Here is a 23,996-nt window from a genome sequence, read left to right as displayed (position 1 = left end):
AACAAGATGATGAACATGGTAAAAATTTTGCCTGCCCCCAAGTCAAAGTAAAGCTGATACCGTGAAAAGGCAGAGAGAGAACTGCAGCTTCAAGTAAAACCACGTGGGTTGGCTCGGTCAGAAACTGCAGCCAGACCTATCCAAATGAGCAGTTAAATGCTCAGAAGCCACAGGAATTACCTGTTAGCACTTTTCTGGAAGTTGGGTTGGCCACTGGTAACCAAACGCATTCAAAGGACCTGAAGAATTCAGACTACGTGACACAGCCCTTCGGCCTCACATTTTTTTGTATCTATGAAAAAAAGGGGCTGATTTCCAGGATTGGAATAGAAAGGCCAAGTGAGAAAAGGTATCCTCTGATAGATGCAATTTCAATAAAGACATAAAAAAACACTTAAAACAACTAAGAGCAGAGATATCATAAATAATAGTATTAACTGCATGCGAGTTGTAAGTAAAGATCAAGTCAGTGTTTTTTAATATACCCACTGAATGTTGTTTATTTAAAAGTGCTGTCTAGTATTTTCCAACAGTTTAGAGTGGATGACATTCTCATTTAGATGGGAGGCCTGAAAGAACATATGGAAAATCATTAAGTTTTGCAGCAGACCAAAGAAAGAAATCTATTGCTGAACTTAAAAAAATAATAACAAATGATTCTTCCAACAGAAGTGATCCATAATGGATGAGAGTTGAGTAAAAATGACTTAACTGCTGATCTAGGGGAAAATAAAAGCAATAGCTGAAGTGTTTACTCCACACAGCAAAGCAGCTGGAAAGAGATAGATAGGGAGAATAAACTGATTTGGCAAAATTCATTCCCAATCTATACCTGATCAATAAGTGCTTGTGGAAATTGTTGGAACATGAGGCTGCTGGCATTCAGCAACAGGACATTAATAGACATCTAAGTGGCTGCAATAATTTATTAACAGCATCATTTCAGAATCCCATGACTCAACAGGGGCTCTGGCGTTGGAAGCTCCGCTCCAGGGAGGCACCAAGTGTCCATCAGACTTTTAAAGTCCTTTCCAAAAGTGCCCCTTGCCTGAGCTTGACACCCCCTGGGGCTGGCACTAAGGTGTGGTGACAGGGCACACAGTGACACCGTGCCTGGGCACCGTCCTGGCCTGATTTATGGGGAAGAAGGAGGAAGGAAGGGCTCCAGGGAAGGAGTTTCACAGAAGGAGGGACAACAGAGCTGCAAAAGTCCTTCTAAAACCAAGCAGTCATTCTGCCTCCAGCACTCTTGGGAACCTCAAGACTTCCCAGACTCTGAAGCACAAACAAATTCTCTGTTTCAAGCCGTTCCTTGGCTGTTCCCTGCTCACCACCCCTCAAACTGCTGGAAAAGTATCCATCCAATGAAGAGCTGACACAGGGAATGCTGAACTAAGTGGCAGGTTAACCCCTCTGGGCCCTTATCAACACCCCTGAATCATTTGGGCCAAGAATGAAAGTTGTTGGTGAATGATCACAAGGAAATGCTTCATCTGAGCTTTTGGGATATCAGTGGGTAGTGGGGTGAATATTTATCTTTCTAAAGAGCAACAAGGAAAAAAAAGTACATTCCCTTTGCAGTTGCCAGTGATAATGGATGCAGTGTGAGCTAAAAACCCAGCAGTTAAAAGCTACATTTATTATCACTCTATCTCACACCAGCAAATTTATGATCCCTTCCAGACCTAAAACATCAAAGCAGAGCAGGAGTCAGAGCCTTTTCAGACTGTTAGAGGTCTTTTTTTTTTTTTCCTTCTTCGTCTTTTCACATAGATTGCTTTATTTATTTTTTAAAAGGAGGTGGGCATTAAAACCAAAATCTGACCTTTGATCCCCTGAGGCAACTCATTACTTACAAGGGCAAATAGGGAGCTGAAAGTTTTTCCTGCATGAAACCGTAAATAATTCTTACATACGTCCACAAATCACTCCAGGTTGGTAAAGTAAATAGTAATTGGTGGGTTTCTCCCCAGAGGCAGGTCTGAAGGGGGTTATAGATTAGAGTTAGGGATTTTTTGCTTAAAAAAAAAACAACACCTTTAAAAACCATGTTCCCCTCAGCTCGGTGCTCCAGATGCTCAGGTAATACGGGAAGTTTTGGAGGGGTGTGTATGGCAGGGGTGTGGGGAGGGGAAGGGTTTGCTGTTTTTCTTATGTTTGGTAACTTCTCACGTTGGAATTTAAGAGATTCACAACTTTAGGGCAAAGGGGAGCCTTTAAAAAAAAATTAAATGCCATGTACGTACGACAGCCCTCTCTGTGTGTTATCAGCAAGGTTTAAAGGAAGAACCTTCTTCACAGCTCCTCCTGCAGCTCCACTGGTTAGCTGGAAGGAGCAGCAGACTCGTCTCCCTGCTTTTTTAACGTATTACTACAGTCACACATTATCAACTTTCACTGTTTGATAAATTTTACCCAAAACATCTGAACTCTACCCAAGTTCAAAGGCCTTTCCGACCATCCCTGTTACCGAAATTACTTTGTTTAACAACAATCAGACACAAACATCTAAATAAAAGGAAAACATCCACGCTTGTTACTGGAATACAGTTGTTACAGCAGAGCAGGGAGCTGAGTGAGGAGTGCTCTGCTCTTATCAACACCAGTGGAAATATTCCCATGCTGGAATGATTGGACCTGCCGGTCACCAAACCAGGATCGCCCAGCAGTGCCCTGTCACAGTGCAGGGGTTTTCTCTGCTGGAAAGTCCTGCAAGAGCTTGCTGAGAGCAAGTCAAAGAAAAGCCATCAAACGCAGAATAATCCTGTGCAAAACACTGTAATCCCAGAAAAAGGGACAGGGGAATGTTACACCTTGGAGACAGAGGTCAGAGCCGCGGGGACAGGGAGCAAACCAGTAGGAAACTGGGTGTTTATAAACACGACAGACACGTTTCTACCTGCATGAAATGTCTGCAGCCACAGTTATTTGCAAGGAGAAAACTGGTCCCAAGCCTGGCTCTATTTCCAAGAAAAACAACAGGTCATAAATCTGGATTTAATAATTGAAACAAACGGCCTGACTCCCAGCCAGGCTGAGCCAAACACAGAGAAAAAGCCTAAAATATTGATTAAGACATGGGATTTTTCTGCCTGGCCTCTGACTTCTTTGAAACCTTCAAAGGCCAGTGCTAAAGCCACGGGGAGTTTCATCTTAGACAAGATTACGCTGGAAATTTCTCGTGTTTACCTTCCAGCCTCCTCAGTCCCAGGATCTGAGGCCTGTGGTGCTCCAAGGGACCACCAAGGGCTCGCTGAGGACCCAGCAAACCTGCCAGCACCACGGGCAGGAGCTGCACTGACCTCCTTCAGCCTTGTCTCTCTAACTACGTCCCCCACATCAGGCACAGTCAGGGAAAGGAGGTGTCAGGAACCCCCACTACCGAAACTCAGAGCAGTGGGAACACTTGGTGTTGCCATCTCTCTGACCTACAACTTTCCACAAGGGATTTACGTCCTGTGGTGAGGATGGCAAAGCCATCATGAATCACAGGATCATCGAGGTTGGAAAAGACCCTCTGAGGCCACCGAATCCAACCATCCCCCAGCACGGCCAAGGCCACCACTAACACGTGTCCCCAGGTGCCACATCCACAGGTCCCCTCAAGGGATGGGGACTCCTGGGCAGCTGTGCCAGGGTTGGACAACTCTTCCAGTGAAGACATTTTCCCAATATCCAACCTGACCCTCCTCTGGCACAGCCTGAGGCCGTTCCCTCTCCTCCTGTCCCTGTTCCCTGGGAGCAGAGCCTGAACCCCTCCCAGCTCCCCCCTCCTGTCAGGGAGTTGCAGAGCCAGAAGGTCCCCCCTGAGCCTCCTTTTCTCCAGGCTGAGCTCCCCCAGCTCCCTCAGCCGCTCCTGGTGCTCCACTGCCCTTCCCAGCTCCACTGCCTTTCCCTGGACCTCTGAAGTTGATTCTGAATGGCTGCAGTTCACATACAGAATTACTAAGGTAAACCAAGCCAAGCATTGGTTTATTTTTAATAACCTGGGTTGAAAAATACCATCCATTCTGAGTGTGCTTCACAAGGAGTTCAGTCACCCCTCCTAAAATAATGGCTATCCAGGCCTTTATTTTTTAACTATATAACAATAAAGTGATTTATTTTCAATCTCCCAGTGAATCAGGAAATTGTTGCTATTCCCAGACAGGGAGCAGAGACAAAGGAAGATTAAACACCCAAATATCACACCAGAAGCCTTTGGCAGAGTAGGAAACTGAACTCACCCCTCCTTTCTGAAACGTAGCTCAGCTCCTGAAGCATCAGCCCATCAGTCCAGCCCTCACGTGATGCAGACACACATTCACCTTCTGCAGGGCTCCAAAGCACAAAGGCAGCAGCCAGTGAAAGATTCCTGCTGGCCCAGGCTCAGATCCTGTCTGCACTGAGGGAACAGGTTTCTGGTTTCAAAAGGAGCAGAGTTGAAGTTGCTTTCCTTCAGTTGCAACCTTTTTAACAAAACAGAGATTTTTCTCCAGCAAGTAAAGCCATAAATCAGGACATCTCCTGAGGTTCTTTTTTCTTTTTATTCCTCCTCTTTTTTTTTTTTTCTTTCCTAGTTAGTGTGCCCTCCCTCCCCTTTCCACCCCTCCAGACTTACTTCATAAACATTAGCTTTCAAGCATCTCTTCCCCCAGAGGACATATCATAAACATCATGTTAAATATTTAGAACAGGAAACCACCTCACTTTTCTAGCTACATAAAAGCTATCTTGGGAGGGTGCACTTTCTGTTCTTATGGCTTTTATTTATTTATTTCCTGGTGCAGATCATCCCAACAATCAGTACCTTTGCCGGGGATGTTGGACAAGAGTGTTAAGAAGTTTCCCAACACCTGAGCAAAGGAAAATGCCATCTGACACTTCAGAGCATCTCCAAAGCATCCCTCTCCACGTGGGAGGATGGATGGTCACTGATGCAACTACAGAGCTGGGCAGAAGGACTCAACCATAACAAAACAGCAGCGATCCCACCGTCTACTTTAACTTCCAACTTCCAGCTTGTTTTCCTTAACTCCTCCGAGTGTCCCCAGAAACCACCCTGTTAACACACAGCAAAGATATTCAGTAACAGCCAGGCACTAAACACCACCGAGCACCATAAACACTGGCGGTTCCAGGCTTGGTTCAAAGCCAGAGGGAGTCAAAGGGATGTGGCACGAAAGGCTTTTCGACAGCTCTCCTGTGAAGTGCCTCGTGCCCTCGCCCTGGCTGGATTCGTTTCTTCAGATCCAAGGCAAAGGCTCCAGTCCCAGTTTCAGGCTGCCCCTTCCTCATCCTCCGTCCCTCTCGTCCCTCACTCACACGTGGCAGCACCTTGGGAGTTTGGGCAGTTCCAAACTCCAGCTCTCTCGAATGCAGCAATCCTCAGAAAAAGAGGGAATGGCTTCAAAGGGAAAGAGGGGAAGTTTAGGCCTGATATGAGGAAAAAATTCTTCAGTGTGAGGGTGGGCAGGCCCTGGAACAGGTTGCCCGGAGCAGCCGTGGCTGCCCCTGGATCCCTGGAAGTGTCCAAGGCCAGGCTGGACGGGGCTTGGAGTACCCTGGGCTGGTGGAAGGTGTCCCTGCCCATGGCAGGGGGTGGCACTGGGTGGTCTAAAAGGTCCCTTCCCAACCCAAACTATTCTGTTACTCCATGATTCTGTGGCTTCCAGGGCTGTTTGTTCTTCCCATTCCTCCCTTCAGAAGGGTGGTGGCAGCAGCCTGGGGGCCCCTCAGGTGCACACACACCTTGGGCAGGTGCCTGCCCTTTGTGACAGGGCTGCAGTCGTGGCAGAGACCCCTGGCTGGGAGCTGCCTGTGCTCAGGAAAAGCCTGAGCTCCCTCACTGGCTGTGTAAAACGGCACTTCCCTTTCTTTTCCCAGAGAGTGGGAGAGCCCAGATGGACAGACATCCAGAGGGAACTCGGATGGAGAGCAGGCAGCTGGATGGTGTTGGCCTGGTCTGTTCCCCTGTGGGGCAGGGACTCTGCCACCTTCTGGGGCAGCACTGCCCCAGCACACACTGACTGTCCCTGAAGTACTGCTGAGATCTTCACCACACACCCAAACCTTCAGCTACCCAGCTCTTTATACTCTTGGGAGATTCCACAGAACTAATCCAGAGACAAACTCCCATCTAGTGTGACCCCATGGCCATGCCCATCACATCACCCAGGACTTTGTTCAGCCTCCCTTTGAACATTCCCACTCGTACACACAGATTCCTCCAGCAGACAAAATCCACACCCAGAAAAATCTCCCCTTTCCACATCCAGTCACCATTCCCAGCTATTCTTTCACCCTCTTACTCCATCCCCTCTGTGTGCTGCTCATCTGAATCAAACCTGCTGGACTCAAAACCCTTCCCCAGAAGCTGGTCTCTGTAGACCTTTAATATTAATTTACTTTCCCCTAAGCTTCCAGATTTTGATAAGAGGCTGCCCAAAATGCAATGCAATCATCCAGGCAGCCATCTAAAAGCACCAGAGCCACGGAGAAAAGAAAGCAATAATCAGTTCTGCAGCCCCCAAATTACTTTTTTCTTTCACAGCACATTGCAAGGTCACAGTAATTCATTCTCCACCCTCACCCCCTTCATTCTGCCTGGCTGAAACTCGGCTCAGCTTCAGGGGGAGGCTCTGCAACGGTTTGGCAAACCATAATGTCCTGCTTCAGTCCTATTTTGAAGATTTAGAAGGTGCAAAGGGCTGGATGTTGGCTTCTCAGATGTGGGCAACTCTCACCCATTGTACACAGAGGTGAATCAAATTTTCAGTGATGCAAACTGGAAACGCCTGCCAAGTATGCACGCAGGAGAAAGAAAAACAAAGATCATAAAGATTTATAGATTGCTTTAAAATGCATTCACCCTAAACCATGAGCTGCTCCGAAAAAGCACCACCAGCCTGGCTGAAAAGTTGTACTTTTACATGAAGGGCTCGCTCTGCTGGAACGAGAGCTCTTGTGGAGATCGACAGAATTAACGAGCTAAAAACTTCGGGGTATTAGTTCAGCACCTCACAACAACAATAAAATTAAAAGTTTTAGGCCTTTGATTTATAGGTTTAAAATTAAGAGGGATATTTTAGGCTCTAAGGGGCACGTTGGGAGCCCAGTGGTCCGGTTCTTTACGCTCATGCACAGCACAGAATCACAGAATCACATATTGGCTGGTTTCTGTGAGGTCCACGGCTCTGCTGCTTCAATATATATCATCCTCCCCCCAAAAAAAAAAAAAAGAAAAAAAAGAAAAAGAGAAACCCAGCAGTGTAAAATTTCAATTGTGCAGGGCTCTAGATCTGCTTTAACCAAACTCCAAGCTGAAACAGAGCTCAAAAAATAAAAAAAAAAAAAAAATCTCTTTCCAAGAACAAATCCCCTTGCCACAGCCCTGTTCCTTCCTGCTTTTAGTTAGGCTGAAAATGAGGAGAAACGGCAGCATTAAAAGAGTGTCCCCTTCCACTGAGGCAGAAGTGGGATCATGAGTGGAAGGGTGCGAAAATAAGACGAGCAAACATCAAAAAATAACAACAGATCATATTTTGTGATCAGTTTGTTTCGGGCAGGAAGGCTGAGGCTGGTTCTAATTTGAATCTAACCAGTTGGCCGGGCCCTACCTTATATATTATCTTTGGAATGTGAGTCATTTTGTTGGCTTAGTTATTTCTTCTTCTGTAACATGGCACTCCTGACTGCGGCGGTATGTGGGAGCTATTTTTATTGGGTAAGTAGTGAAAGGAAGTGATGGATAGGGCCGGTTGGGAACATTTCAACAAAACATTTTTTCAGTAGAATTTCCTAGTTGCTCTGGTGTGAAGTTCTTCACACTGAAAGGAGCTGCTTCCAGAAATTTTTTTTTTTTTTTTTTTTTAATCTGAAAACAGCACAGTAAAATAAAAATTTTCAAAATAGCACAGTTTGGTGTTTTTAAACAAAAGTGTTCGACCGCCTCGGCCAAAATTAGTTAATTTTGAAGTCAAAAGAGAAAAATTAAGATGAAATGTCACAGAAGAAAGACCCGCCAGGCCTGATGAAGGAGCCATCCCAAGCACGCAAAGCCAACTCTGTTCCCTGCACAAGAATGCACTTGATTATTTTCCCCTTTGGATTTTGAGCTCTTGAAGGTTTTCAAGGCTTTGGCTTTTCGTCTCCATTCACAACAGTAGCTCCTTTTTCACAGCCCCTCCAAGAATTCCAGGAGCATCAAAACCTTCCACTGTTTTGTTTCTTTGGTTGTTTTTTGGGGTTTTTCTTGGCAGAACAGGCAGCACAGTGTGTGAGCAAGGCCTTGGGAAGGCAGAATCCTCGAACCACCTCCCGAGCAGGGTCATCCTGGTACTGCAGCGCGAGGTGGTGCGGTCAGATGGAGATGGTAAACCACACGCTGGAAACCTCCCAGTCCCAGGTGCCCACAAAAGCCAAAAATTAAAAGGGTGTATCCTCAATGGATGACCAGCCACTCCTGAGACCCTGCCTTTCCCTGTGGGCTTTTCGTAACAGCTTTCAGAAAGCACGGCCAGCTACAACTTAAGCAAAGCTGGCCAGTGATCTAGGAAACCCTTCAATTATAGATGAGCACCAATAAACAGCCAGTGATTTGCTGGAAATTATGAAGTATAAATAATTGAGGAGCAGGGAGCTGGCCCAGAGGTACCCTTCTCTCTTGCTGATTCGTCTTAATGCATTTCCTTGATGCAGTTCCCTGCTGCGTTCCTAAGGAAGGCTGTGGGAGCAGCAGGATAATGGCCCTGGAAGAATATGCTGACCTGCTTGGGCAGAGAGAGAAACACCTGACCATCTCCCAGACTGAAAGGTGCAGAGCTGAGGGAAGAGGGTTAACCCAGTGAGCCAAATCGTCACCCCACTTCCAGCATGGGAATCAGGAATTCCACCTGAGTCCACAGGGATTCTCCAGTCCCAGAGGACAACGGTTGGACAGCAGTTTGTGTGGAAGGACTTCAGTCTGTATTTGCTTCTTCACGGGGTCCTTCGAGAGGAGATTTGATCAGTGCAGGGCAGGAGGCTGCCTGAGGACGCTCAGGGCTGTCCTGGGAGAGGAGAGAGTCAGCTGTGGATATCCCAATCTTCCAGCCCGGATAGCTACAGTCTGCAATGGTTTCTCAAATACAGTCCCAAAGCAGAGGAAGCAAGCCCTTCCTGGGGTTACAACTCTTGGGAAGGGCATGGAACAAACCCAAAATGCCCACCCTGCAGCTCAGCAGGACCCAGAGACAGCAGCACTACAGAGAAGTTCCTCCCCAAGGTAACAGGGCTTCAGACAGAGCTTCCCCCTTAATGAAAAAGGGAAAAAAATCCCTTGGGAAAACAGGCCAAAACTTTCACCTTTGAGACGTTTCTGTGGGGTTTGTCAGATGGGGAAATTGTACTAAGAGAGGATAATTTCCTTCTGTGCTGCTGAGTCAGAGATAATGAAAAAAAAGCCAAGCAAGGCCCTCAGAGGGGCCCATAAAGAACCAAGAACACCTTCCCCATGCTCCACCACAGATGACTCCAAGGGAATTTTGTTGTTAATACCCACCAATTACCAGCTGTCTCACATCCTGATGACGATGCCCTTTCAATCTGTTAAATAAAACTGTGGATGCCACCACAAGCCATATAAAATCTCCCATACTACAACAATTGAAGTCTCACTGATAACTGTGGTTCCCATTCAGTAACCAACCACTGGGTCATAAGCACATCTGCCATCATGAGCTTTAAAACGTGCCACTGTTAATTGTAATGAAAATCTTCTGGCTTTTGCGCTGAAAATGAAATGCCTGACTCATGTGAGGTGTAAGAGATGGGAAGAGGAAAGAAGGATGCTGGAAGATAGAAAAGAAGGTGCTTCATCAGGAGAAGTCGTGGTAAGAGTTTCAAAGCTGCTGGGAATTAAAACATAGGGTGACTCACATCTAACTCAGATGTCTGAAACCAAAGTGTCTAATTCAGAGCTGATTCCCCATAGTTTTCTTTATAGCCTTGGTAAATGAGCAATTTACCTTATTGTAAATAAATATCTTAAAAAAAAAAAAAAAAAAATCTAAAACTCTGGAAGTGTCAAATTGTCCCACTGGTTGACAAAAAGCAACACTAAAATTCTCAGACTGACTCCCGAATTTTGTCAGGCAAAGGAAGGAGATCAAACAGACTGTCTAAATACTGGAAGGAGATCAAGCGGACTGTCTAAATACTCTTTAAGACATTTTTCCAGTTCTAACATAACAGACAGGTCACTGTGAATGCTGCACTGCTCCTTGCCTGTCCATAAAACTCACATGCATTGGGAAAAGGAAGGAAAACGGAACAGAAGGAGGAAAGAGCGAGGAGAAAAAATTGAAAATAAAATAAAATAAAAAAAAAAGAATCATAAATCTAGTGAGAGAAAAGGCTGGACATCATTACTGCTTTGCTCATGATGCCGAGATCCACCTCATCCCAACCCTTTTTCACCAAGAAAAGCTCACGAAGAAAAGGGAATGTCAAGGGACTCCTTAAGGCAGTAAAGCCAGGCCGGCACGTCAGGAGGCAGGACTTCAGGTAGGGTATTTCCACTCATTTGTGGCATAATTTCTTTGTACATGAAGATGATGGCAGTCACTTTAAAACCCCCATCTCCCCTGCTCACCCCACCTGCACTGCAGAGAGGACACCAACACCTCCCCGCGAGACAAAGACGCGCCACAGGAGCAAGCACAGGTGATGTTCACGTGGGGGGGGGGAAACGCAGCTCTGGGGCATCAGCAGGACTTCTGATTAAAGCAAAGGGAGCACGTTCTGCTCCCACAAAAGCAGAAGCAGTCCCTGGCTCCTTCCTGCTGCCCAGCACTGGAGGAGCAGAGGGAAGGAAGCGCAGAACGCTCCCGGTGCGAGGAGGTGGCTGCGGAGGGAGTGGGAGCTGGCGGTGTCTCCAAGGCCAGCGTCAGGGCAGCGTGGGCTGATGAAGTCTGAGTAGATGCCACAGCTCGTAGCTTTTAAGATCTAAGTAAACAGTGTAAAGGGACATGGAACCAGGGCTCAGTATGCAGATTTTGCTCCATTATGTTCCTGAGCTGTTTTTTCTCTTTTCACTCCCAGCTATGGAAGACGCCAAAGCTGTTAAATATCAAGCGTGTATAATGGGAATCCCATAAGCTGGGGGAATGGCCGGGATTCAAGGATATGTCCAGAGCAGAAAAAAAACATATCAGTAAGAAAAGAAAAATAAGAAAGAGAGAAATAAGCACAGAGACGTGGGTGGAGGAGAAGGGGGAGGAGGGGGAAGAGATCAGACCAAAGACTTCTCATCGGCCATTCTGGTTTTTAGGTCACTGCTTAATGGCACCCAAATGATTTTTATTATTGCTGCTGTTATTATTATCATCATTGTTATTAATTACAGCTCTTACCCTTGGTCCCAAGAATCTTTAAATAACACAGACCCTTCTCTGCCAGGTGCTGCATTGAGCACACACCTCAGGACAGTCTCCTGTGCTCTGTACAGGGCACACACGCTCCCAGCTCCACGGGAAGAGGTCCCTCAGGACCTCACCCTCTTCTTCTCAACTCAGCCCCTCTTACACCTCTGTAGGCACTGCAGGAATACTGTCCTTAACACCGGAAGTGTTCAAGGCCAGGTTGGACAGGGCTTGGAACAGCCTGGTCCAGTGAAAGGTGTCCCTGCCCACGGCAGGGGCTTGGAACTGGATGATTTTTGGGGTCCCTTCTGACCCAAGCCTTTCTACGACAACAAAGTGCTGCCAGAAGAATTTTGCAATCCTGCAACTCAGCTGGGACTGATAAAACAAGCAGAAAGAATAGGGAAAGGCTCTTCCCCTCTCATTGCAGCATATTTGGCTTTGTGTGGGAAACACTATGCAACAGGATGAGGGCAGGGAGAGGAACAGGTAATTTTATTTCCTCAGCCACTTATCTGGGCAAACCATCAGCAAATGCAGCTTTGCTCAAGTCTATCAATAGTCATCTCAGATTCTGCTGGTTTGCTCCCTTTGCACAGGTAAACCTGCAGTGAGGTTATTGCTGAGCCCCAGGTGAAGGTGATCTCAGCACAGCTCTTGTTAAACAAACCACAGTTTCCCCTCCATCAGTCCCTGTCAAACACCAGCCCAAGAGCAGGGACAGTACCCTGTGAAACCCCAGGCACTGGGGTCAGCACCAAGGCATGATTCTGGAAGGGGTTTGCATCCTGCACAAAAGAAGGTCAAGAAAGAACAAAAAAAATAAGCTGCATTGCCCCTTACAGTCTCAAATTATTTCTGAAGTTTTAGGAAATAAAGGAACACTGTACTAGGAAGAAGATGCAGCTAAATTACTGAAAAAGGATGGACAACTGTATTTGACAGTGCAGTAAGAATCACTCTCTCTTCAGAAACCATCTCCTCTTTCTTTACCTTCCTGAAATTCTTCCTGAACTTCCCTGTCTCAGGCAAAAGTCTGCAAGGAGAAAAAAGGTATCCCCCCCCTCCCCTTCTTTTTTTCATAAAATAATCCATTTTGCTGCTTCAGACAAGCTGTTATTCATCTTGAACCTGTCCATCCCTCCCACTGGGAGCTGCAGATGGATTTACCAGCTAATCCAGTTAGTAGCTCCTGCCAGCCATGGCATTCCAACATCCCCTGACACAAAGCTGGGGAAAATTGCCCACGTACGTGTGTCCTTGTGCATCTGTGTGTGTTCAGGCCAGAAAGGGAGACAGTGACCCAGGAACTGCATTACCCCAAAAGCCCTTTTCTTCTCTCACAGCTGAACTAAACTTCCCAGCAGAGGGGAGGAGAAGCTCTGACAGAAGCAGCTAAATAAAGGACAACGATGCTGACAGCAAAGGAGCATCAACTCAGCACGTCCTCTTTGTGCCCCTAAACTTTCTGGTGCTGGTCTGTAACCAGAAGATATAAAATTTTGGCAGCCACAGCAGGGGTTCAAACACTTTGAGCACCAAGGCTGGTGCTATTCAGTGACAGCCATGGTCCCCTCAATCCCTCCTGTTTCCTTCCCTTCCCTTCCCATGGGGTCAGGCAGTTGATCACATTAAAAGAATAAACATGGGCAAAGATCAGAACTGCTGTTCCACAATGCCCAGTTCACAAGGAATAAAGTTACTACCAAGGGCAAAATCACAGGCTGATGCTGCCTGTGTAGCGTTGTTGTCCCGGTGTTTTGGCTCATGGTGCAGCTGAGGGTAAAGCTGTTGCCTTGGCAGTGATGGTGCAACACTGGGGCCATGCCTCCAAAAAAAAAAAAACACTTCTCTGGGATGACAGTTTGGACATCTCTGCCTCCAGATCCCTCTACCTTGATTGCAGGACAAGACTGATGGAGAGGCTGGGGGAGCAAAGGAGTGTTTGGAAGACGTAAGGAGCCCAGGACACACAGGGGGAAGATGGCTGGGCACATCAGTGATAAAACCAGGTGGAAGTGTCTCCTCGGGGAGCGTGGAGACATGTTGGAGTGTTTGTGTGCTGCTGCAAGCGCACGGGATTGTTCCCAAAATGGCTTCAAACCACTGGATCAACCCCTCAGCTGCTAAGCCCCTGCCACTCCGGGTCACTGTTCCTTTCAGGAGCTGCTGTAGCCGGAGCGGGAAGGTACCACGGCGAGCAGCACTAAGTGGGAAATGAGCAAGTGTCACGGAACAAAATCAATAGCCTGGAGCCAAGGCTGTTTCTCTGCCTTTCCTGTCTCTGCTTTGTGTGTGTGTGTGTGTGACTTCAGGGCTTCTTTACCTCCTCCATTCCCTTCCTTCCCCGCCACTGCAAATGTTGCAGAGCATGATAATGAAAGCTGGTGTCCAAGCCACCAGACAAGCCCATCACTGCAATCAGAACAACGGCGAGAGATGGGAGCCTGCGGGCTCATCAAGCTGTCCTGACGCTGGCCAGCCTCGTGCACACGAAGATGCCAATCTCGCCTCTCTCCTGTCCCTCCTCCTCCTCCTCCTCTCTTTGGCAGCCCGGGCTCCTCGCCCTCCTCCCCCTGCCACGCTCCCCTCTCGCCCTCCCCCTTCCTCCACCCCTGCTCAGCACCAGAGGAACGCCAGCCCGGGCCACATCCCAGCCCTTCTCCCTTAACGATTCTGATGGGAAATGCCCAGCAGGCTGAAGCTTTCCTAGAAAAGCAAGGGCAGGTCGGAAGGCATATGGTTGCTGTCCTCTGAGCTCCGGGTGACAAGGTCTGTGATGCTGCATCCTTCCCAGGCGGAAAGGGGGGAAAAAAAGAGAGAGAGAAAGAGAAAGAGAGAAAAATCGCCTTCTCGGGCTTTGGGAAATCACAAGCTACTCCCTGCGGGGAGTGAACCTCCCCGACCCTGTGCCACACTGCTGGGCACGGATCACACCACGCCGGTGTGGCAGAGCCTGGCCTTGTCTTAAAATGAGAATTTAAAAATGGAGAGCTGGAATTACCTCGGTATTGTTCAACACAGTCACGGTCCCTGACAAATCTCTGGCTGCCTCTCCTCCCTGACCCACAGTCACAGGGGTTTAGGCACGTTGGGTGCTAAAGCTGAAGCGCAAAGAGAGGACAAAAGAAAAAAAAAAAACCCTCGGTGTTTCTCCAGCTTCTCCTGCTGCCATTGGCAAGCCTTTTGCTCAGCTCCCAAGGTTACTTAAAACCTGATGGAATGGGGAGTTCCCCCCCGCCCCCGTTCACTCTGAGCTGTGCTGGATGCCCAGGCTGCTCCTCCCTGGAGAACGAGACCACCTGCACAGGAGGGTGAAGTCTCCTCGTGGAGACAATCCCTCTGGACAGCCAAACCCAATGGCTGAAAAGAAGCAGGATGATGTTTCTTCCCTTTGCTTTTTACAGAGTCTGTGCCACATCATCAGCCCTGGCCATCTCTGCTGTTGATATGAAGGGGAATCTGCAGTTCCAGGCTGTGTTTTGCCCCAAGGTACAGGATCAGTTTGGAATATTTCCCTGCAGGATTTTTACAGGGTTGTCTCTCAACAGCAGCCTGTTCCCGTAAAACACAGAGTGGAATGACACACATTTCCCCCCTTAAATGAGCACAAGAGCTCTTCTTTCATACAAATGACTTCCCTCAACATATGAACCCACTGATCTCTCTTACTACAGCAACATAAAGTTTCTTTCCAAACCATAGACCTCACCTTTAATAATCAATATTTCCTTTCCACTTGCTCAGCTTTCAAGGCCATACACTGAACAGATTAATCACACTTTTAGAACCCTCTTCCTCTCAGGCTGATGCTAGCACTGGCATTATGTGGAATTTGAAGCAAAAACACCCTGAACAGGGCTTGGGTTTGTCTTCCCGATGGAATGTTAGGCCAAGAAAAAGAAACTGCTGTTTGTCCAGAGTAAAAGGGCAAATAAAATCATTTCCAGGCTCTTAAAGAAGCTATTACATACAGTGAATTAGATGAAAAATTACTTGATGACAGTGGCCTTTTAAAACGCTACCGAGAGCGGGAGCGATGAGCAGTTAGCCAAAGGCTATCTATATTCTGCCACTCCTGCCTGTGCTCACAGCTCCTGCTTTAGAAAAGTCCACTCTCAATCATGACACTGTATCCCTAACACAGAACAATTACCTGCAACCCTGCATGCCATCATCTCTCAGTTCCACACGGAGGCTTTTAAAAATACCCCTCTAAATGGGATCTTTGCGTGGAACGCTGTGTTGGAATGCAGGGTGAGCTGTAAGCAAAGGGAAAGGGAGGGAAAGAAAGGCAAAGGGAAGCAGAAGGAAAGTTTGGAAACAATTTTTGGCGTTTTTCAAAGAAAAATATGTCTCTATTATCATGATGATTTGTGTCCTAGGGGCAGAGAAATGAATTAGTTACAGCATCATCCCAGGGAAGCTGGGGCCACAGCACTGAACAAGATTATCTGCTCCTGACAGGCCTGAGCCACCTGAACTGCTTTGCACAGCACTGATTCCAGGGGGAAAACCCAAGAGCTTGCCAACCATCACACCCCAGATCTTGGTCTAAGATGGGTTTCATGGTGGAATCCTCCAGCTCTGACATGAACCTCAAAGGGGTTTGTACCTGGCAGAGATCTGAATGGAACTCACCCCCCTGAAAAACTTCAGTGAGGTTTTCCTCGGGACACTGGACACCTGAACAGGCTGAGGCCTCTCTAGACCTCACAGGCTTCCCAACAAGGTTTGGCCTTAAGCCTGGCATTTAAACATTCAGCCTTACCACCCACTGCTCTGCTGTTAACCACTACAAACCACCCAAGGATCTGAGAGCACTCCACTGATCCCAGAGAGGAGAATTCCAATCATCCCCTGTCTTGGAGGCAAGTGAAGCTTATTGCCCTTCTGTAGCAGAGAGATACATTACTCAGAGTGAGCTGACATGAGCTGGAGAAGGTCAGGCAGTAATGAAGTGGCCGTGGTTTGGAGCAGAACCTTCTAGTCCAGTAGCCCAGACCCCAAATTAATCTACTCAACTTTGCTATAACTAGTTTTTGTTTCATAAAAAACCAACAACAAACCACCCAAAAACCAAAACAAAAAACCAAAACAGACAAAACCCCACAAACAAATAAACAAACAAACAAAAAGCAGAAGAGCAATGACTGTGACTTACTAAATATCTAAACACAAGTGGAGGGGGCTGGAAAAGTGTGCTGGGCTGACTATTCCAAAACGGGGAGCATTTCTGTGCTCATTTCTCCTGCCATGTCACTAAGAATTACAACCTGTCTAAATGCCTAAGCACACTGAGAACATATAATAATAATTATAGTGTCAGAATTCCCTTGGAGATCTGAGCAAGATCTTGTTTCCTGAAGCAGCTCGGGGAGAAGAGATTGCGACTACAATTTGCCCATTCTTTCCCGAGCCAACAATTTTGGCTGTATTTTCAATTCCAGTCGAAGGGGCAGACAGGAGCCACCTGCACAGTGCTCCTGACAGCCATGACATGTTTGTGACACCACAGCAAGGCCAAGTGGCGACAGGTTCTGACATCGCTCCATAATGGGAACTCCGAAGATTTGTGTCCAGAGCTCTTGGAAAGAGGAACAGAACTCAGTCTGGAGAACACCTGAATGCCTTTGACCAATGCAGGTCCCTGCATCCTCCCCCAGCCTGGCAAGCTTGTGGCTCATTTCATGCCCAGAAGTCTCCCATCCTGGTGGTTTCTCCCTTTTATGCTCTGCTGGAGAGCGAGCACATCCCATGCCAAGGAATTTCGGCTCCCCTCACCTCCAGTGGGAATCGAGCCCCCTCTCCCTCTGCCAAGCACACACTCCCCTGAGAAGTGCTCCCCAAAAAGCCACGAAAAGAAGCCTTTGAGCCACGTGCAGTGTCTTATCTCTGCTCCTTTCCCGGGCCAGGAACGGGTTAAAGCCATCAGGGCAACAACAAAAGCAAAGATCCTGAACATCATTTCATGCAAATGACCTTTCAGTGGCTTCCTGTGCTTCACTGTGCTCTTGTCTGCCAGGGCCCCGGGGCCTTCAAAACCTGGGGCTAGATTTTAACTCATCTCCCCTTATCTGCTTGACTGACTGTCAGCCTCGCACATCTCCCTGCTTGTGATGAAGGCCTTAATTAGTGCTTGTCTGTTTACCCTTTTCCTATTGCCACCTCTCTTCTCCTCTCCCTCTCGCTGTTCTTCTCCTTTCTCTCTCCCTCTCCCATCACCCTGGGGCTTGTTTGCTTAGCTGGGCATCTCTTGTTTACTCAGTAGGGAGGTTATAATATATGTAAATAAAGTAAGTCAAAACTCCATAAAAATATATCACATGCGAGATAAAAAAATACCAATACAGAAACATATTTTGTGTTGGAAGGCATTGCTAAAGCTGACCTTGCTTTTCTCCAACAAACCAAACCCTTCTGCTGCCTTCTGAATTCAAAGGCAATAAGGAAACAGAGCTGCTTTTTAACCTTCTCTCTCCTCCTTTTTTTTTTTTTTTGGAGACTTTATTACCACAAAGCACACAGGCAGTGCTTAAGGATCATCCAGCACCTGCTGATTTGATGTTTTGGAGCAAACACAACCAGGGTTCAGTCACCCTGTACCAGTGCACCTGCCCCAGCAGGGCTCCTGATGGGAGAAGGGATTAAAAAAGGCAAAACTTGCTCAGCTCTCGTGAAACGTAGGAATAAGGGAAATGGAAGGATGAGGTAGGTTTTCCTTCCCTCAAATAAATATGCTGGCTACCAATTTGCTGCTAAAATTATTCAAGGAAACTGCAAGCTGAAGAGGAGGAAGAAATACTAAAATACAGGCTGAGCATCCAGCTTCATCTGAGCTTTAGTTCCCATTGGTTTCTTGGAAATAATTACACGGTCACCTCAGTGCAGAGGCCCGATGGACACACAATAGTCTGGAACTCTTCAGACAAGAGCCCCGTGCTGAGGGTGCCAGAGACACAGGAGGAAATCCCTCCTGTCCTGAAGGTGCTGTTGAACAAGCCAAAACCCAGCAGGGAAGGATAAATTCAACACCACCCAGCCATTTGGTCAAACAGAGCCTGCATCTTCCAAACGCCAGGCTTCACTCTCTTCACTGTCCTTGCTGTAAAATGACATGCTAAAACTCGTCTGCTGCCTACACTTGTTCCCCAAGCAGACCCTGGAATGCCTTGCCCTCACAGGGGGCAATCCCAGGGACTCTTTGCCCCATAGCCCAAGGTTTGGAGGTCTCCCTCAGGCTTTCCCCCTCCTTGGCACAACAAGAAGCCACTTGAACATCCGTGCCAAAGACACCGCATCACCAGGACTGCTTAGAGCGCGTTTATTCTGCCTCTGCCAGCCTGATGTTCCACTTAAAAAATGCTGGAGAGCCCTGAGGAACACAAAATAGGTGAGTGCAGAGGGGACAAAGTCAGGAACTTGGGATGCTGAGTACAGGCTGACTGTTTTACACATCCTCCCCCAATAACCAGGGGGCTAAAGGAGGCCTGGGTGGCGAGAGCTGTCTCTCACATCCACTGAAAACAGGATGCAGTGTGCATCCCTACTGGGAAATCTTAACTGCAGGGTTTCCCTGGCATATTCCCTCCCTTGTAAAAGCTGCTTCATCCCCTTAATGTGGCTCATAAAACCCACTTTGTCGCTGGATGTTTAATGGAAGTTCTGCAAGGCCGCCAGGGCTGAACTGGGACAGTGTGCAGGTGTGAGGACCCAAAGAGGAGCTGTGACCATCCACTCAAAAACACTCTGCAGGCGAGTCCTGCGCTGCTCCAGTGCTTGCCGAAGGAGTTTCCAGGCTTATCAAACATCCCGGGAAATGGCAAAGTTCAGGGGCTGCCAAGGAGCAAAGGACAGGACAGAGCAGCTCTCCATTAGCAGGTAAAAGCCATTAGCTTGAAAGGGAATAATGTGCTCAGATCGTGGGAGGGAAGGGGAAAAGGAGCACAGGGATGGGTAAAGGAAAGCAGGGAAGGAAGAATGAGGAAAAGCAGGGGAGAGGAAAAACAGAAGAAAAAGAAGTTTCTTTCCCTGACAGAGAATTAACCAAATAAAATCATTCATATTTGGGAACAATGCACACACTGCAGTGATGTCTGGAACAGACAGAGGATTGAGGCTGGGGAGAAGGGAGACACAGACACAGGAAGATGTCAGCATAAAAAGAGAAAGGGATGTGGAAATGCAGGGATACATGGAGACAGGGCTGGTGAACGTCCAGGAAACAGTCACAGGCCTGGCCCAGCAAGTCCTGACCTATCCAGCAGCTCAGCTCAGTGGTAGGATCCTCAAAATAGATTCAGTGACATTCATAAAAGAAGAGTAAAAAATCCAGGCAAAGAAACAAAGAGCCAACACCATCTCCTGTGACAGCTGTAGGTATTTCTGGGTTAGTTTTTGGACACCTGACATTTTTACACCTGCATTTGCAGATGGATCCACTGCCAGCTACGAACAGTCCATGAATCAGAGACCCAAGGTCCTGTTAACTGGATTCAGAGCCATTTCAGGGTCAACTTGCAAGGATTTGTAAAGGTGGGAATTTCAGAGGCTACGCAGTGGTTAACAGGGTGTGTGTGCAGGCGCTGCAGTACCTGCCCTTCAGGTGAGCAGGATCCCCAGCTGCCTGTTGGGGCCTGAGCTCCAAGATCTCAGTTTGTCCTGATCGTATCTTCCAAGGCCTGCACGTTGCAAGAGGTTGCATCACTCCAGGGCCATAAACCCCAGTGACACACCGGGAGAGCAGCACCACCCCTCGCTCCCAGCAGGAGCCGGGGCAGGGAGCCCCCACAGCATTCCCTTGGGCTTCCAAGGGAAAGGAGCCTCCTCAACATAAACCCCACACAGGAAAAAGGGCTGGAGTCTCCTCACCAGAAAGACCCCACCCAGGTCAGGACCAACGTGCTGCAACCCCAAGAGAGGAAATATGAGTGGGTCCTTCTGCACGTGCTCCCTCTTGAGCAGGGGGGCTGTGTGCACACCTGATCCTAAATAAAATACCAGCGGGAACGGAACACCAGGATCTGCTGCACTAACAGATCTGGGCAGACTGAGAACACAGCAGGAAAGAAAAGGGAATAAAAAAGGCTTGTTGGTTCCTCCTCCCTGCTCAGCTCCCCTGAAAGCAAAGGAGGCTGCTGTGGGGTGTCGGTGTGACCAGCGGGGAGTTCTGGTGACACGCTAATTATTGCCTGGGCACAGTCTCCTGGTGTGGGTCAGGGTCACCAGGAACTGCACAGGCAGTCGATAAAGACTGACTCCAAGAGCTGCTCTTACATCTTTCCCTTTCCAAAAAAATGAAAGCAAATAGTCAATTACAGATAAAAACCCAGCATCAAACAAAAGCAGCAAACCCAGACTGATACAGCTAATTAAGAATAGAATTAATAGACATGGGCATTTACATTATAAAACAAGGCAGCAGTCCTGAAAACCCACCATCCTGTCTCCTTGACAGATGATAAAACCATTCTGCCTTTTATTGGGCATCTGCCAATACCTCCTACCTCTGAAGCAAACATCAATGGCTTTCTGACCACAAAGCCATTTTTAGTTACCAGGTACTGAAATATAGCCCAGGAGTTGGTGATTTCCCAGACAACACACAGCACTCAACAGTAGAGCTCAGGACAATCCTGCCTGTCCCATTCCTGCCTTCTCTTAACTGCAAAAAGTTTACCAAAAAAAAAAAAAAAAAAAAAAAAAAAAAAAAAAAAAACAAAAAAAAAAAAAAACCAACACAAAAACCCCCCAAAAAACCAAACAAACAAAAAAAACACACACACACACACAAAGGAAAGCCAAGATAATCCAAATGGAAACTTGTAGAAATTACGCTTCAGAGTATTACTTGTAGAGCTAGAAGAGACTAGTTCTAGTAAACCACTAGTAAAACCCATGGAGGGTTTTGAAGTCACACCCTCCAGATGCTGTTGGATGTGATCCATTTAGTCCATCCATACTCCTTGACATCCAAGGGACTCACCTTTATCACCTGAAAAGAGTTCAGTTGCAGCAGGAGCCACTGCCAGTATTTGCTGCAATACTGAGCTGCTCCCAACTTGTCCTCTTCCCTTTCCCTGCCCCCCTTTCTCTTCCAAGGATTCAAAATATACCTTTTAACCCCTCAAGGTGCCTCCTGCTCCTGAGAACCTTAAGGAATTCTGGGACATGTCCTGTCCTTCCTATGCACTTCTACAGCTCATAAGAATTCCACACAAAATGACATTATTTCCCCACTCACAAAGTTTGGTTTCCTTACACAGAGGGTGAAGTTTATTTACTACTGAGCCATATTAACAATTCTAACCCTAATTGAAAGAGATGCCTCAATTACCTTGGCACTTTTTCCTCTAGAAACTCTTATTTCCTCTGGTTTTATAATATTAGGTCTTAATTTACATGTTATTTCTAAGCCCTACTGAATAACTTTTTCCTTCTTTGTTTTTCTTCTCCTACTAAGTGTTGATGCCACCCAGTATTCCACGTTGTCATCTCATCTATGTATTGGAAATCTATCTAACCACTGGATTCATTTAGAAAATTCAAAACATATTAACACAGTTCTCCCCCACAAGGTTTGATTGAACTGGGATGCTCATTGCTACAGAAATCTCTTTTATATCAGTTTCTGAAGCGTTTGTTACTGGCCATGCAGAAATAAAACTGGTCTCTGGGGGCATCCCTGCAGCTATTCCTGCTCCCCCACGACCCTTCCTGACAAAAAAAAAAAAAACAAAAAAAACCAAAAAAAACCAAAAAACCTCCTTCAAATGTTGCTTGGCAAATTAAAGAGCCACTGCCCAATGTGCCACTCTGAGGGACACTTCACTGACACTTCTCTCCATCAGACCAGCCTGGTAATCCCCCTACAGCACAAGAAAGCCCCACTACCTGGTGTTTCCAGGGAGGGGAGGAATGGCATAACACAGAGGAGGCAAAGACAGCTACAAAGCAAGTCCATGGGTGGGCCAGGAATAAACCAGTACCTGCCAGTACCCAACTCAACACCTCCCATGCAGTGTCATGCTATGGAGGGTGTTCCAGCCTGCATTAATCCCCTGGCTCCTGCCCAACAACACGGAACAAAAGGCAAAACCCATCCTACGTAACAGAGTAACTCCTCACACGCACACAACAAAGGATTAACCTCATCTGCTCCCGCTGGGACCGACTGAAAACACAGTGGAGGATCTAAACGAGCCCCTTGTTTCCCTCTGGGATGATCTCACAGACCTGGCAGTGCACAGCTGGGCTCTGGATGGAGCTGCAGTTCGCCTCTCTGGGATGAACAGAGTGCAGATAAAGGATGGTAGAGCAGTGCTGGGCAGGGCAGGGGCACAGGGGAGGTGTCACCAGCACAGGTAGGGTGGTCATGCAGTTCTGGGGCTTGTGTGTCAGCCTGGGAAAACCCACGGTGATTCTTTGATTACCATTCACCCCAAACACTGTAAGAACAGCAACCACGGCGCCAAAGAGAGCCTGGGAGTCCCTCCAGCTTCTCAAAGGACCCCCAAAATCCTTAGAGCCAACTCTGCTGTCACACAGCTCCAAGCAGATGGGTGTAGGTAGTTGGGAGCTCATTTCCTTAGCTCCTCATTACCAGAATTAAAGCCTTTCTTATTACTAAAAAGTGCTTTAGGTTTATTATATGAACTCCTTAACTGCACTGAACCAGAACACGAAAAAATCCAAAATCATCCAATTCCACCAATCCTGAGGGGGAACAACAGCTTGTTTGGTAGGGCTTAAAGGTCTCGTTTTGATATCAACAGTTACATTTTTACTGGGTTGAATATTGACATCATAAACACAGCCCACAGGAATGCAATATTTACACCTCAGAATCAGAAATTTACCATGCCATTAAAAAACTGGAGTGGGATTATTATCAAAATATCATCTTTCGACCTGCCAGGTGAGCTCTCCCTGCCAACCTTTACCGTTTTGCCACTCGTAAAAAATTAGGGATTTAGATTTTTCCCGCTGAAATCTCTCGCTGAGGCTGCCTGCTCCCCAGAGGCTTTGATTTCCCCAGAACTGCACAGTTCGTCAACACCTTCCTTCCAAACAGTTTTTACTTGGAAAAACATTTTTTTTTTTTTTTCACCCACCCCTTCCCCTCCCCTCCCCTCCCTCTCGTGGAAGCTGCTCCTGCAGTCGAGACACCGAGGCTGTTTTGTTTCCACTCTCGTGCCAGCCTTGCTGATGCCATTACCTTGGCTTTGGGAATGGAGGTTGGGATCCCAGCCAGCTGGAGCTGCTTCAGTAGCATTTTCCCTTCTGGAGCCTGGCATTTACCACACCAAAAAGACACTCTCCTCGGTACGTTGCAACACTTTGTGGGAAAATCAAATTACTTGACAACGTCCCTTTCAAGTTCACAATGGCTCGCGCTGGAAACTGAATTAAATATTCTCTTCCTGCCACATGCAATCAAAAATCACAAACTGCCTCCTTTGTTTCTGGCTTCTGGGTTTGGTTGGGGGGATGAAGGGAAGGCTTATTTTTTAATTATTTCTTTTTTTTTGGTTTCTTTTTCATTTGTTAAAGGACAAAACCAAGACAACAACAGCAACAAATCCCCAAATCAAAGAACCAACAGCAGCATAATGT

At 47.2% G+C, this 23,996-nt stretch overlaps 1 long non-coding RNA gene across 1 annotated transcript in view; it reads right to left on the bottom strand.

Annotated features, from left to right (window-relative positions):
- LOC114066565 overlaps positions 1-23,996 on the bottom strand; it is a 70,460-nt gene that overhangs the window by 17,601 nt on the left and 28,863 nt on the right. The window contains exon 2 of the long non-coding RNA XR_003573206.1: positions 4,227-4,384. This is a non-coding gene — a long non-coding RNA (uncharacterized LOC114066565). The remainder of the gene's footprint in view (positions 1-4,226; positions 4,385-23,996) is intronic.

Source organism: Empidonax traillii, unplaced genomic scaffold (assembly GCF_003031625.1).
Source record: "Empidonax traillii isolate 1590-97213 ecotype Southwest subspecies unplaced genomic scaffold, ASM303162v1 scaffold777:size296887, whole genome shotgun sequence".
In the NCBI taxonomy this organism is placed as follows: domain Eukaryota; kingdom Metazoa; phylum Chordata; class Aves; order Passeriformes; family Tyrannidae; genus Empidonax; species Empidonax traillii.
The sequence above is the reverse complement of the archived record's forward strand: the minus strand, read 5'-3'. Positions and strand labels throughout refer to the sequence as shown.